At 42.3% G+C, this 14,061-nt stretch overlaps 1 protein-coding gene and 1 long non-coding RNA gene across 20 annotated transcripts in view; one reads left to right on the top strand and one right to left on the bottom strand.

Annotated features, from left to right (window-relative positions):
• The window catches only part of spir (spire type actin nucleation factor), a 251,696-nt gene that overhangs the window by 19,961 nt on the left and 217,674 nt on the right, over positions 1 to 14,061 (bottom strand). The window lies entirely within an intron of this gene.
• Positions 1 to 14,061, top strand: part of LOC147758759 (uncharacterized) — a 44,573-nt gene that overhangs the window by 3,249 nt on the left and 27,263 nt on the right. For 5 of the 14 annotated variants that reach the window (XR_015318660.1, XR_015318661.1, XR_015318663.1 and 2 more), the window contains exons 1-2: positions 10 to 3,362; positions 3,552 to 3,724. The exons of 2 other annotated variants lie outside the window; for them this stretch is intronic. This is a non-coding gene — a long non-coding RNA (uncharacterized LOC147758759). Of the gene's footprint in view, positions 1 to 9; positions 3,363 to 3,551; positions 3,725 to 8,164; positions 13,294 to 13,662; positions 13,864 to 14,061 lie in introns of those variants that run through there. 7 more of the 14 variants (XR_015318666.1, XR_015318664.1, XR_015318668.1 and 4 more) reach the window with 4 other exon arrangements.

The raw sequence follows: 14,061 nt of genomic DNA, 5'->3' as shown, positions 1-14,061 counted from the left end.
GTAGGTTTAAAAAGTGCACGTGACAGTGTAATAATTACGGTCAACGTTTTATTGTATGGTCCGACTTCTTTTAGTCTTACTCAAGTTACGAAAGACGCTCGTTACGTCTCAAAGACAAGAAGAGCTATGGTACGTTAAGCTGTGATGATTTAACCAGCATATGCACTATCAGCCTATTCGGACGTTTATTGAATTCAACAGGGGAGCACAGTATATCTATGTACAATAGTTCGACATATGAGTCTATCCTAGCAGGCAGCATCCCTATACCTGAAGGCACTGTTCCCACGGCCGGAAGTCACTATTATGAAGAGGCGCGAATAAAAATAGAGCTAAAATACGGCAAAGATAACAATAACAACGACGACGACGACGACGACATCGACTAAATGCAGCTTGAAGAATAAGTGTAACAATGGACTACTGAACAAATAGCAAGAAAATATGCAGACGAACATTTTTGTCAGAATCAGGTAATTACGATAACGTTATCGTAATTATTGTTATTATATCAATAATGGCTGTCAACGATACAAAGAAAAATAACAGTAACAGTGGCTACAAACAATCAAAAAATTTGACAGTGCTCCCTGCGGGCTTTGTTCGAAGACCGCTTGCCGATGATTGCGCGGTCCTTGGACGACCCCTTCGTGGCATGTTATTACTTGCGATCTGCAGTATTTGTCTGCTAAAAAAAGACAAGTTTACAGTACGTTGACTAACGAGCAGCCATCCTTTGTTCTAGCAACGACTGACGTAAGCGTTAGCTACGGCGCTGATTGCATTTTGTAGCTGCTTGTAACTTTTACTTAGCGATACCTTCCAAACATCCCCAGCAAGGTCCCTCATAGAGAGATTCGATTTGTGGCCTACATATATATATATATATGATAAACGGTCGGCCTGCGCGTCGTTTGCTGCTGGAGCTGCCTGAGCTCGTATGATTGCATTCCAGCCTGTATGCGGTGCTCACTCTCATGAAAGAGGTAACGCGGCTGCAGCGATTTCCAGCCCTGGAGGCCGCCGATAGCTGCGGGTACCGATTATTTAGGCAGTGCACTGCCACTACGCTGCAACATATACTGTTCGTTCGCGCACTGTAGATGCTGCTCTGCCTGATTCGAAATAGAGCGATAGCAGCAGCGTCAAGGACGGCGGCAATGCGGGTTGCTGGCGCTGATGCAGCAAGCATGGCACCATTACACTGCGCCGAAAAACGACAACAGCGACCACCTTGACAAAAGGACAGCCTCTTTGAACAATGTCGCCAACAGCAACAGCAGCGGCAATAGCAGCCGAAATGTGTCGACGTCGGCGGCCCGATACGCGGTATAATTGGTAGCAATAGTGACATCAACGGTTACAAAGATATTTCCGTAAGAAGACGCCACAAAAGTAGACGTGCCCGTACGTCGCCAAGCAGGCAAATGTATTTACACATACTTTTGTTTCTTTTGACAACGATCGATTGACTAATCGATCAACACAATCACTGCCACAGATGAATCTATCTGCCACTTCTCACTCCAGTAACTTGTTCCTATTCGTGATGCTGTCATTCGGTTTCAAAGCGGTACCGCAACTAAAGGAGCAGCGGCGACGTCTTTAATAGACGGCCATTAAGAGAGCAAATGGACTACGCTTAATGCTACCGTACCTCATCAATACAGTAGAAATCAAGAAATGCGTTCGCCCAAAAAGATGATATCGGCAAAGCGGACGATGAGAATAGAATAGTAGAAAACATAGATGACAACAACATTAGCTCGCGAGAGGGCATATCACTGTTCAAGTGGCTAAAGTATATAGCATTGGACTGTTGTAGCGTTAAAATAAGGACGTTACGTACATGAATATGGTATGTGTTGTTAGAGTTGATGGTGATAGTTTATAGTTAACGGAGACAGAGATCTTAAATTCGCACCCTACTACGTGTTCTAGTCCTACTGTTATGAAACTGCTTTCAAACCGGCCTCCACTGACCCATTTCAGGTCAGCTATTTATTCCTGCCTCATAAACCTTATGCTTTTTTTCTAAGATGGCTATTTATATTATAATCGGCCAGATTATCGATTTGTTATATATATATATATATATATATATATATATATATATATATATATATATATATATAATTACAATCACTAGCCGTCTAGCAACCTACTGAAAAACTATAGGAACCGGGAATCGACCAGACTCAAAGCGAAGAATTAATAGCTGACCGTGTAGCTAGATCGATTTAATTTACTATCGGACGTGTACACAGTAAATATTTATTAAGCAAAACATTCCGTATTGCTGCTACAAGACTGCCAATACAACAGCCCCTAGCAGTAGTGATACTGATAATTTGGGTAAAACTGTGTTAATAATTGCAGTACCCATGAGTAAATAATGATCGCTGGGCGGCTTTAGGCGGTATAGAACCCGGGCAGCATCATCACAGTGGCGATAATGGCCCGCGACGTCCCTAGAGTGCCATGCAGATTGCCAGCTTTATTCAATGCTGCTTGAACACTGCCTGAAAGCTGTCATTCCGTGAAGCCTTCTTTTTACTTTGTATTTGTCCAGCGGTCCATGCTATTCTTACTAAGCTTCATGGGTCCACTAGCTGACACGCTTAGAGGCCTAGTCACCGTACACATACGCGCATACAAGCCGATATTTCCATAGAGACGCACTACTGTGTAGTTCTATCGAAGTGGCCAAAGAAGTCGTTGCCGTTAGTTTGTATGGGCTTTGTTTGTTCATAAATTCGTATGTTAATTCACGCACAGACGGCCGTAGTTGTGACCATCGGTTGTTACAGGTTCACGTAACTTGATGGCCGACAACCAAATGTTACGACGACATGAGTGTTACGACGATAGCGATAGTTACGGTAACCAGAACGACGACAATGCGACAATGTCGGCAAAGTTTCACAATTAAGGGCTAAAAAACGCTCTGTATGTGAGTGCGATTGCGGCAGTAAGCGTTTGTTCCCACTCGAGAGAAACGCGTGAGTCGCGGGTCCCACGCCTAACACACCCACACTAACAAAGACACAAGACGAACCCTGTTGTTCTAAACACCTAATAGACATGGTTAACATTGCAAGCCGCTGTTGAAACTAATAACATGCACCAACACATCGCGTTTCTTGGTCCCTTGCCACACATGAAGGGGCATTTAGTTGTGAATCGTGTCATCGTTCCGTCGGTCCGACACTTCAGCTAGGAACGGTGCCATGCTCAGTAAAATCTAGAGTCTTCTTGCTCCTCGTCTGCTTTTCCCAATACGCCTCGAACATTTTTTGTAAGGTTGGGAGTCAAATGGCAACGAGGTCTCCGATGGTCACCACGGATCTGAGGCTAGCCAGGTATGGCGAAGAAGATGCGCAGACGAGCGTCTGAATAAGTATATATGAAATAGGTTGTCAGCAAAAATATGATATTCTATTCGACCCGAATCGATTGTCTGATTGTTGAAGTCTACGTCTATTTAATGGAAAGTTTTTCCCGACGCATTTTCGAAATCAATCTATGTATTTTTTCTGTGCTCATTTTAGGCGCTTGCTGAATAGATACTGCATGTTTTCAAAGATGATTAATCGAGACGCTGAGATACAGAACAGACCCGGCACGAACAGTGAACGTCTGCCTGCTGCCCACGTCGGCGCCGTACTCACCACCTGTCTATGGCTCCCGCTATCTGTGTCTCGATGTCAAATTTGTTCGTCTGGTGAGCTAAAAGCGGGGTACCCGCTCGCACGCAGATGTCAAGATATAATGTCAGTACACGCAAACTACCCTGCTGTAGTGGTACTTAGGGAGAACCACAGAAATGGCTAAGTACCAAAAGTATATCTCTAAAATTGTCATGCGAACAGTTGGCACGTCGACGAGCCGTTTGCTGCATGCCGCTAAGACAGGAGTGGGCGTTCGTAATAACTCCTCTTCAGATTTCTTTCAGATTGATCCACCTGTTGATTCGGTGTTGGGGGCTGTAGATGGTTGCGGATCACTTCGGCAGAAATCCGGTATTACAATCGAGCGCTTGTTGAAATATAGCGCGTTTGAAAATTACCACATATCGATATCGAATAATCAGGCATCCTAAGTTACCCTCAAACCGCCTACTATCATATGACAAATGTGTGTCATCGACAATAATAACAATGTTGACAACATGAAATGAATTAGAGCAACATCGTGACAACACCGAGTGTAGATGGCACGTTGCTGACTGATACACTAATTACATAGCTGATTTTTATCTACAATAGTAGGCAAATTCTGGTCCTCAGAGCGCAGACTAATAGTTTGTCCTGTTGTGAGATGGATACGGTGAACTTGCTACTCCTTCGCTTGACGTTTCTAACCGAATTATTAGAAGTTTATTATGTTATATCGACGAAGTTGTCAGGAGGGCTCATCTGCAATAGCAAATTCGTGAAGATCTACCGCCGTTCACTTATCGACTGATGCTCACTTGTTTTTCTAATGCTATTGCTTAGCGCACCAATGGACGAATAGCCAATGAGCTCCGTGTTGTGTCCTAACAGGAACCAAAATGAACCTGATTTATTGCAGTTGTCTTACAATGACGATCAGCACCAATCGAGGGTGTCAGTGCTTTATAACGCTAACAATAATGTACATGCTTTATCAGCAATAGAAGCAACGATAACGACACTCCCTCGCTGTCTGGACAGCGGACGCTGGGTCTGGTGTCCGGCACGCTCGTTGGCAACAACCGGCTCACCGGCTCCATCTCGTCGCATCAATTCCGCTCCAAGGATATTGACTCCTTTGGGTTAGCAGCACCTGTAATGGGGCCGCTTGGAGCTTCAGCAGCAAAGCAGTGCCCGTCACCATTTGACTCTCATAATGAGCATCATAAAGCCGCAACGAAAACGACGAGACCGTTATTATCCTCCAGCATTTCGATATTATTTAGGCTAGAAATGTATGACAAATCACAGTAACCGTGGCCGTCGCATAAGCTTTCCACAGCAAGAGTACAAATGTAAGAGATCGGAAAAATCTAAGCCTTATCGGCTAATAGCCGTTGTCGAAACCTATTCATATTGAGGTGGACGGTACGTGCCTACAACAAAAACAAATTTCCTTGTACAGTATAGAAGATAAAAAAATTAGGTCCATTGTTACTATTGGGTATGCTCGGTCTCCGTACGAAACAGAAAACGCTGTTCACTGCGGATACAACATTTAGAGGGCATCTACGTTATAGACATTCACACGCTGTAATGTCATCGGTATTCCACGAGAGTTTTCAGTAGTAGTCCTACTGGCGATCGCAGCGGAAGACTACGTGAGTTCACTGGATCCGGTACAAACGTCGATGGACTATAAAAAAACAACAAAAAATAGGTAAAGCAAACCGCTACGCTCGCTACACGGGCTCTGTTGCATAGAGAATATACAAAGACTACGTCGCTTGTATATGCGTGCAAATATACATATGTTAAGCCCACATTGCGAAAATCGTACGGTGACCCGTTCTGTTTAATTAAGATGTAAACACATTTACGTTAAAGCTATCCGCACCGTGTCTGCCATTACAGGACCGTTATATAAATGTACCGGCAGGACATGCATAGAACGAATAGTATTATTTTGTAAATATGTGATGATTTGTAAAATTAAATGTGGATCTTTTTAGGGGTCTTCGTCAATAGGAAATTAGTTGATATAGCCACTTCATTTTTGCGGGCTCCCGCGACGCTCGATAGGTGAACATTCGGGAATGGCCTGTCGCCGCTATTTCGGCCGTGTGACGTCCCCTAGTAGCTACTTCTTACGGGACGTATGCGCTCTTTAAGTGACCACCGTTGTACTTTTCGATTAGTTCCACAATAATGGTCTTGCTTGCTTGCTTGTTTGTATGCTTTGTTCGGAAAATGTTTTCTTCTGTCCACACCCGTATGGAATAACACATTGTTTTTTAGCGCCGTCCTATCTAATACATACACATGTCTTACATATAGATATCTAGAAAAATCACATTGTTAGTCCTTATTATATTAAAGTACTAATTTATCAAACGCTAGGAAAAACATTGAACTGCATCGACATCAAGCAGCATCTGCTACGCGTTATTAAAAGGATGATCCTTTTTCGGCACACGGCCATTGCAGCAGAAATTGTAATTCACGAATGCACGAACGAGTTTCAGTATTTACAAAACTCTCAAACAACTAGAAACGCGCGAATCTCTATCTGTTAGCACAGTATTCGACCAATTGAAGCAGTCTGTTAACGACTAATTTCTATAGCTAGACCACAACAAAAAAATCGCTTTGCCTTTGTTGTACGTACATACACCCGTATATATATATATATATATATATAAAACATAATTCTAGGATATGGACAGTTTAGCCACATAATCGACGTTATCGATTCGACTGGTTATTGTCAGGCTAAATCCATAAAAAGCATTTAGAGAAGCATGCAGAAGACCGGGTCATTTTTACTACAATTTAGCCAATAAAATGTTCGTTTAACTGATTCTTTGAAAGGTTTTTGTTCATGAGGGTTATTTGGCTGTCATGAAGGGAATCAGTCGAGGAAGCTACGAGCTTGTCTGTACTGAATCGACGTTACAACAAAAGATAACGCGATTACGGGCATAGAGCATAAGCGCCATGTATTATTTTGTTTCTTTGGTACTGCTGACGCTAGCTGGCTTCCGTTACCGTCAGAACACCCCAGCACAGCGCGTCCAAAGCGTTGCGGAGGTGAGCTACGTTGCTTGTGCGTAACGGCTGGCGACGGGCCCCAGTTAGCAGGCCAACATTCCATCGTCATGCCTTACAATATGGGTCAACATTGAAGTTCACTTAACAGACAGATGATACATCAATTGGGGGAGATGGCTTCGATGGATGCGAACCCTACACTCAGGCAGTGACGACGAGTCTAACGATCGGGATACGAATAGTCGAACGGCAGAGATGCGTTTTGCGGATGAGATTTGCGGCGATGATACTAATTGTCCACCCATCAATCATTTGCACTGGCGTTTATGTGGCCGCCACAACGTACCATGAGAGTTGTGGAGTTCGTGAGAGAGGTACTCGCTGTTTGTCTAGTTTTTTAATGCAGTAGTAGCAACGTCATATATAGAGCGAAAGCGACTTCCATAGCTTGTTTGGTTATTGACTTTTTCTAAGTTATAGGGGATGTTGTAGGGGATTTACCGAATTGTTTTTATCATTGCGTTGTTGAATCTGCCAGACCACCGATCAATCGATCGATTGATCCAATTGATACGTTAAAGCCGATAGATGGGCAACAAGACCAATTGGCCAGTTTTATCCTAAGTATTATAGCTGGCTTACTCAAGATCAGCTTTTCGTGAGACAACCGCTGGTATTTGTTGAAGTCATAAATCGTTAACTAATCACTAGAATAGAAATATTGTACTATAGCTAGCAGTAAACCACCATACGCTAAGAGTAATCAACTCTGACTGACTGACTGACTGTATGAAAACAGTGTGAACGTTTAACAATACTTTTTTATAGTAGAGAAGAAAAATAATCCGACCATCATGTATTTGGTTTACGTTACATCTATGATTTACTACTTATATTACTATATTATTATACTATATTTACTATCTATTTACTATTAATATCAAAAACAATACGGTCCGGTGTTTCAAATAGTTCAGACCGGAGATTTATCTGCTTACCGTAGAAAATCTATCTTGAATGTAAATGTTTGCCTCATTCAGTCGATATTCGTATTTACTTACAGGTATAGAATACACCTGCGCGTCGCGTCGCTAGTCCAGCAGTTTTTACTATTATTTAATGTACGGCCTACATTTCCATAACCCTTACGGTTTCAGTATTGCTATAGAAATTATCTTGTTTCGAGCGGTGCCTCGAACAGCCAAGAATGATCAACCATTAATCTAATAACACCGCGATCATCGTCCAAACACAGAAAGTCCTATGAACGTGTCTTGGAATAATACTTTCCGTCAGTAGGCATGCTATGCCCTATGGTTCCTAAGCTCTATGCTGTCTCTACAGAGCGGGCATAGTTATGACTTGTATGCTTTTACATGTTTGCCATATATATATATATATATATATATATATATATATATATATATTATATATATACATACACACACACACACACACACATCAAGGCGAATGACTTTCACTTTACATTTTATTTGCGTATAAATAATAGTTGTACAGTACAAGGTCCTCTATACCTACGAGAAGCAGCCCTTTGTCACTATCATCTGTTGTTTTTTTGATCAAAGGCAGTCAGTTTAAACGCCGGCGTTAATGTTTTGTCGTTGAAATGTTAAGCTGAACGCAGTCAAGCTCAGGTTCTGTCTATGTGAGAGGCAAAACATTTTACCACGATAGGCCATTGATACTGACGTGTGTTGCTCGTAATAATGCTGATGATTTCGTGGAGTGATATTCCACTTTGAATTCCTCCCATCGCGTTACTTTACACAGCGCGGCAAACAATACGCGACTTCCAACGAACGATAACGAAATCCGTCATCATCAGGACGACTAGAGCCAACAACCGCTGCAACGAAACCCCGTCGTAGGTGTACGGCCCTTAGAGACAAGCAGAAAACGATTGACCACGTCGTCGGTATAACATCGTAGGGCAAACGACAAGAAGCTACAGCAGACAGTGGAAGGGCATACCGAAACAAAAGCAGACGACCAAGAAGCAGTTCAACAAAGTAAAGGAAGGAAATACAAAGCAATGAATTGAGTATATTTGATGCGCACCTATATGTATGTGGTGGTGGATAATGTCGCGGAAAAGGTGCAACAAGTTACAGTCATAGTAGTTATAAATAATAATTGTAACAATACAATGTTCATTCACAACGGCTAAATGTTATGGTACTACGATGACGCTGAGTCCTTTTCTGTTGAATCTTTTGTCATTCGTGTTGTCTGTTCTCTCTCTTCTTCCTCTATCTGATATATGTTGCTGTTTACTTAGACAAAAAAAAAGGCGAAGCATAAGGCGAATAGGAAAGAGAATAGCCGAGCCACTGTGAAACGACGGTTCAGTTGGAAATCTCGATTCGAAACTTGTGCTAGGAAAGATAAAGACTTGAGGCCAATTGACCCGCCGAATCCACTGTGATAGTTCCCTTGAGTCGAGACACCGTCAAGTACAGTGCACTTCGTTGCAGTATGTAGATTTGATCGAATCATTAAGCCTAGGTTAAGGCATCGGGCCCTCGAACCGGCTTGTTATATTCTGCCGTGTTGTTGTACGCACACGGAGACGGTGCCAGTGACAGTGATGTAGAGACTGCTTCCCTAAACGGCGGTTAACAGCTATAACGTACGAAGTAGGAGCCGCATGCGTTACTTTCGCATGTAAGCGTATCCCCGTTTGTTTATCGCGCGCGACTGCTTCTACTTCTCCGTGAGCTCGAGCTCCGACTACTACTATGAGGAGGCCATTAAATTACGGATTTTTGCGACTCAGTATCGTCACCCCGCCTGCAGCACGTTGCGGCTGAGCCTAAGGCGCTTATTGGCATTAATAACATCGCCAACAGCAATAGCAGACGCAAATAGCTACATTTAAAATACGTGTTTCGAGTTCTACGTTCAATACATTAGTTCAGAGGTGACGCAAGCTGCATTATAACTATTACATTCTAGCATAAGCAATCATGTGTCGAGGGTCTGAATTCACTGTGAGGTTAGCCGGACGTAGAGCCATATATACAAGACCATACACATACGCAAATGTCATGACGAGTGGTCATGTTTTGACGACCGCTGTTGTTGTTATTGCTGCTATTGAAGCCGTCTAATTGCTATACTCGTATAAAGAGCGTTGGCAAAAATTATTTGTAACGGTTAGCATCGTTGGCTGAACTACACCGTCGCCTATTTCTATCGCTGTTGCTGTTATGCTGACTTCGTTTACGGTACGACTATTCTTACCTTTCTGTTACTACGAAAACGTAAAGGGTAGGCGGAATTGCTGTAAAATCGTTGGATGCTGTGGATTATTCCACAGTGGCCTACTATAAAATAGTAGTGTTCAGATGTTTGCGTTCAGCCAACATCGGCGTCGTTCGCAACGGCCCAGCACTGTAGTAGCAATGAGAATAAGGGTAGTATTACCGATAATGTCTTTAGACCATAACTGGGTTAGCTGTCTGGCGGCCGCCAATGTCAAGCTGAGACCATTTGTTGCTGTGGCTTGTTTTGGCGGACAGCGGCCTAACGCCAGATGCGAGATCCGTCAGAACACTATATCCGAACTGATCTAAGAACCAATTGACATTAATACGCTATTCGTTCATCGTCGTCGTCATCGTTTGTGACGCGTTCGTATTGACCATGGAAAGACCATGATCATGCAGGTCTGCATTGTGCAGAATAAGAGTAATAAAATGAAAACGAGCAGTCCGCTGGCACTCTTCGATAGCGGGACAGCGTGGCGCATACGTACGCTCTTGCATCTTTGTACGTGCCATGTGGATGCGATTTTTTTTCTATGAAACGAAGCCTTCTTTAGTGCGCTTCAAAAATTAGTCACGTTTATGTAATAGAATAAAAAAGCTACTGCTAAGATTCATTCGGATCTAAAATCACGAAAAACACTAACTACAATCACTAAAGCGACGTCAAAAAACGCAGTGTTCTGCTAAATATCGCCATCTGGAAGAACAGGCAGGACCCGTATTAACTGGAAAAGACGCAGGACAACGGCGGATTGGAGCAAGGGGATGGAACAAAAACGTAGGCAACTCCAATTAGGGCTGTCGTGGTTAATGGTCAGAGCCTCTTTTAGAACCATCCTATCATCTACGAAAATAAATGCCCTACTATCTGAAGAAGTTAACATAATTTAAGGTCCAGCGTGATGAACAGTGAAGTGTAAGACAGATGTAGTTGTGCGCCCTCCCCCTCGTTCGGGCGTCAATGCGCCTGTTCCTCAGGCAAAAATGTCAATGAACATCCAGACGGTACACGGGAAATAATAACGGAAAACTTCTCAATGGAAACAGATGCAACTACTGCCGAACGTAGCCAATGGTCCTGCTAGCACGAAACACGATGTCAAACGAGTAGATTGACTAGGACAAACTACTATGACTTTTAAGCGGTCATTAAGTGCTGGCGTAACATAACGGCAGCCATTGATATTGTTCAGGTTACAGCAGATGCTATCGCAATTATAGCTTTTCAACTCGTCTTGAAATTCTTCACTGGTTGAGGCGGGCGTAACAGTGTCTTCAGATCACTGCATTGTATGCCAAATAGTCAAGCATTCGGTCATGAAAAAATGTTTAATCCTAAGAAGTAATTCTTGTAGAGAGATGTTCACGCAATTCGAGTTTAGCTACTTCAACGCAAATCTGTGAATCGTTAGGTTTGATATGGTGCTTTGCAGCGTTTCCTCTGTTAGCCTTTAAATAAACGTTATTTTCCCTAGTTTAAATAGAACGAATGTTTTCACTAGAGTAGAAATTTTACATAAGCAAACATTTGTGTACGATGATGGCGTTCAAATTCGCTAAATAGATTCCTCCAAGAAGCAATGGCGTGAAGCTTGGTTGTACATATTACTGTCCAGACTCTATGCTACCTATGTGGTACGACCGTAGTCTCCGTAATGGAAAAAAATGGGACAAAGCCAGCGTTTTTATTCAAAAGTAGCAGAACTTTCCCCCCAAAAAGAGATCAGTTGACACCTGATAAAGAGACCGCTTTCTATATTTGATAAGTTGGCATAATCTTCATTAAGATAAACAAATTACGAGAAATGAGGCGGGGTGTGACCAATGCCTCGTATACACTAGTCGTCGAGGTCTTCCATAAGTGTGCGCCTATATCTGGCTCAACACAGAAATGTGACGCGAAACAGCCAAACATGAGCCTTTGAATTAATTACTTTCTTTTGGAAGTAACAACAGCGATTACCCGACAGTTACCAAACCGTACTTATCATCCCAAATATGCTCGTAGTTTTTATTTATAAGGCGGCAGCAGCACTTGCTCATCGTCAATTCTTTTTTAGAAGGATTTTTATTATGAGTGTTTTTTTGCTAGCTGCCACAAATACTCGTAGATAAACACGTTTTTATTTTTTTCGACAGAATTTTCACCAGGGCGATATCGCCGAAGTGTAATTTTCAACTGTTATCAGCTTTTTGTATCGAGTAGTAAAACTTAGTCTGTATGATTTTTCGACCATAACGATCATAGCAAAATACAAGATTTTTTGGCAATAATAATCGTTATCACAAATTAAAAATGTCAGTGCCGAGACAAGAAGTATGGGTTTAACGCAAGTAAACTGGCAATCTGCAAGCAGTTATAAAATTCATGCTAGTTACTTATACTTGTTATGAGGCTGACATGATCCGATACGTTGCTGTACCATATGGCTTGTCTTAGTCGAGACATCCACTAGAGATCAATCACGTAACGAATCCTTCATGATGCTACGACGTTATACGATAACATACCAGAATATCAGATAGTGGCGCCAAAATTCAAAAACAACCGCATTTCTTACTAAAATTCAGAGAGTCAAAGACAAATATTGTACCCACAAAACCCAAACCACACGTTAATTTTAACCCATATAACCGTGGACCTGTACGCAGCAAATTATGATTATGTATAAGAGCTATAACGACGCTTTGTAACAGGCATGCCGGGAACGCTCAACTCGTATCCCAATAGAGTTATATTGATATTAGAACAGACAAGAACAAAACGAACGGCGGGCATCCGTTCTTTGCCTCTAACTAATCAGTCCTTAACGCAGGCCTGAATATATCCCATGCGGTTCATAGTATTGTCTTTGTATTTTTCCACTCATAATTTAGATATTTAAAGACTACAACCTTTCAGGTGTACAGCTCTATAATATTGTTGTGTGCTTCTTCGCCGTTTGGCAACTTTGGAAACGGAACGAGAACCTATTACAACTTCGCCTATTTCATTAAACGTGGTTCGTGTTCTGCATCGCAGACCGCTGTAGAATAGCTCGTCCCTTGGACGACCAAGCAGTCTGTTGTTCCTGTTTACTTGGGGACTTCATTACTTGTTTTGCTTAAGTCTAACTTACCTTTACCAAACGATAGGAAGCTGTGAACATGATGGGATCATGCCGATCCCTGTTGGTCAGCGATACTACACGTAAAAAGCTCATCAAATACCAGGGCGAACACGGGGCAAAAAAGAAATGAATAAAATATTTTTCGACTGCAGTGCTACATCACACACTGGAAAAGATTCGGTTGGGGTAAGGGGTTTTCGCCTACTTAATTAAATCGGATTCTCTTCTATATTCCAAACAATAGCTGTAGTCACAACGAGATCGAATAATCACACCACTAATCAATAGCAGTGCTCGCAGGTATGTTACAAATCAAATGAATATCTATTATCTAATTAATTTACCCTTCATCGGCTACTATAGCTCGTATAAGCGAAAACAAAAACTGAACTATATATCTATGCATCACTCATTTTCTTCCTCGTTTGTATTCATCCGTTTTAATGATTGCCTCGTGCATGATAACAAGGTCCTCAATCGGTCTGGCCGTGCCCCAGTTATATATATATAAAATGGTCAGTAGAGAAATTGTTCAGTCGTTAACTTATGCTTCAGTTGTCCGATATTCTGGCCTCAACGCCGAAGATAAACGGGGCTAAGGATCACCAGTAATCAGCGAACCGGCAGACTATTGCGTCTTCGGATTAACTCATCGAGGACCAGTAACGCCGACCCATTTCGCACTAACAACGATATCGGCAGTTCCAGTGGCAGTAGTGAAATAAAAACGCGAAATCGTGAGACCGGTTCGAGCAGGTGAGAGTGATGCCTTAGCGTTCTGGCTGTGCCGGTCATTAGAAACTGAACTATCTGGCAGTTCTGAGACCTTGGCTATAGCTGGTGTAGAAAAGAGTGCTAACGTTTTTCCTCAATACTAAGTCAAGCAAGCAATCATCATCATTCAATCTTTCCCTCGGAGCAGTTTCATATCGTCATTACTACTACTGCTGCTGC

This window comes from Varroa destructor, unplaced genomic scaffold, assembly GCF_002443255.2.
Source record: "Varroa destructor unplaced genomic scaffold, Vdes_3.0 BEIS01000001.1, whole genome shotgun sequence".
NCBI classification, from domain to species: domain Eukaryota; kingdom Metazoa; phylum Arthropoda; class Arachnida; order Mesostigmata; family Varroidae; genus Varroa; species Varroa destructor.
The sequence above is the reverse complement of the archived record's forward strand: the minus strand, read 5'-3'. Positions and strand labels throughout refer to the sequence as shown.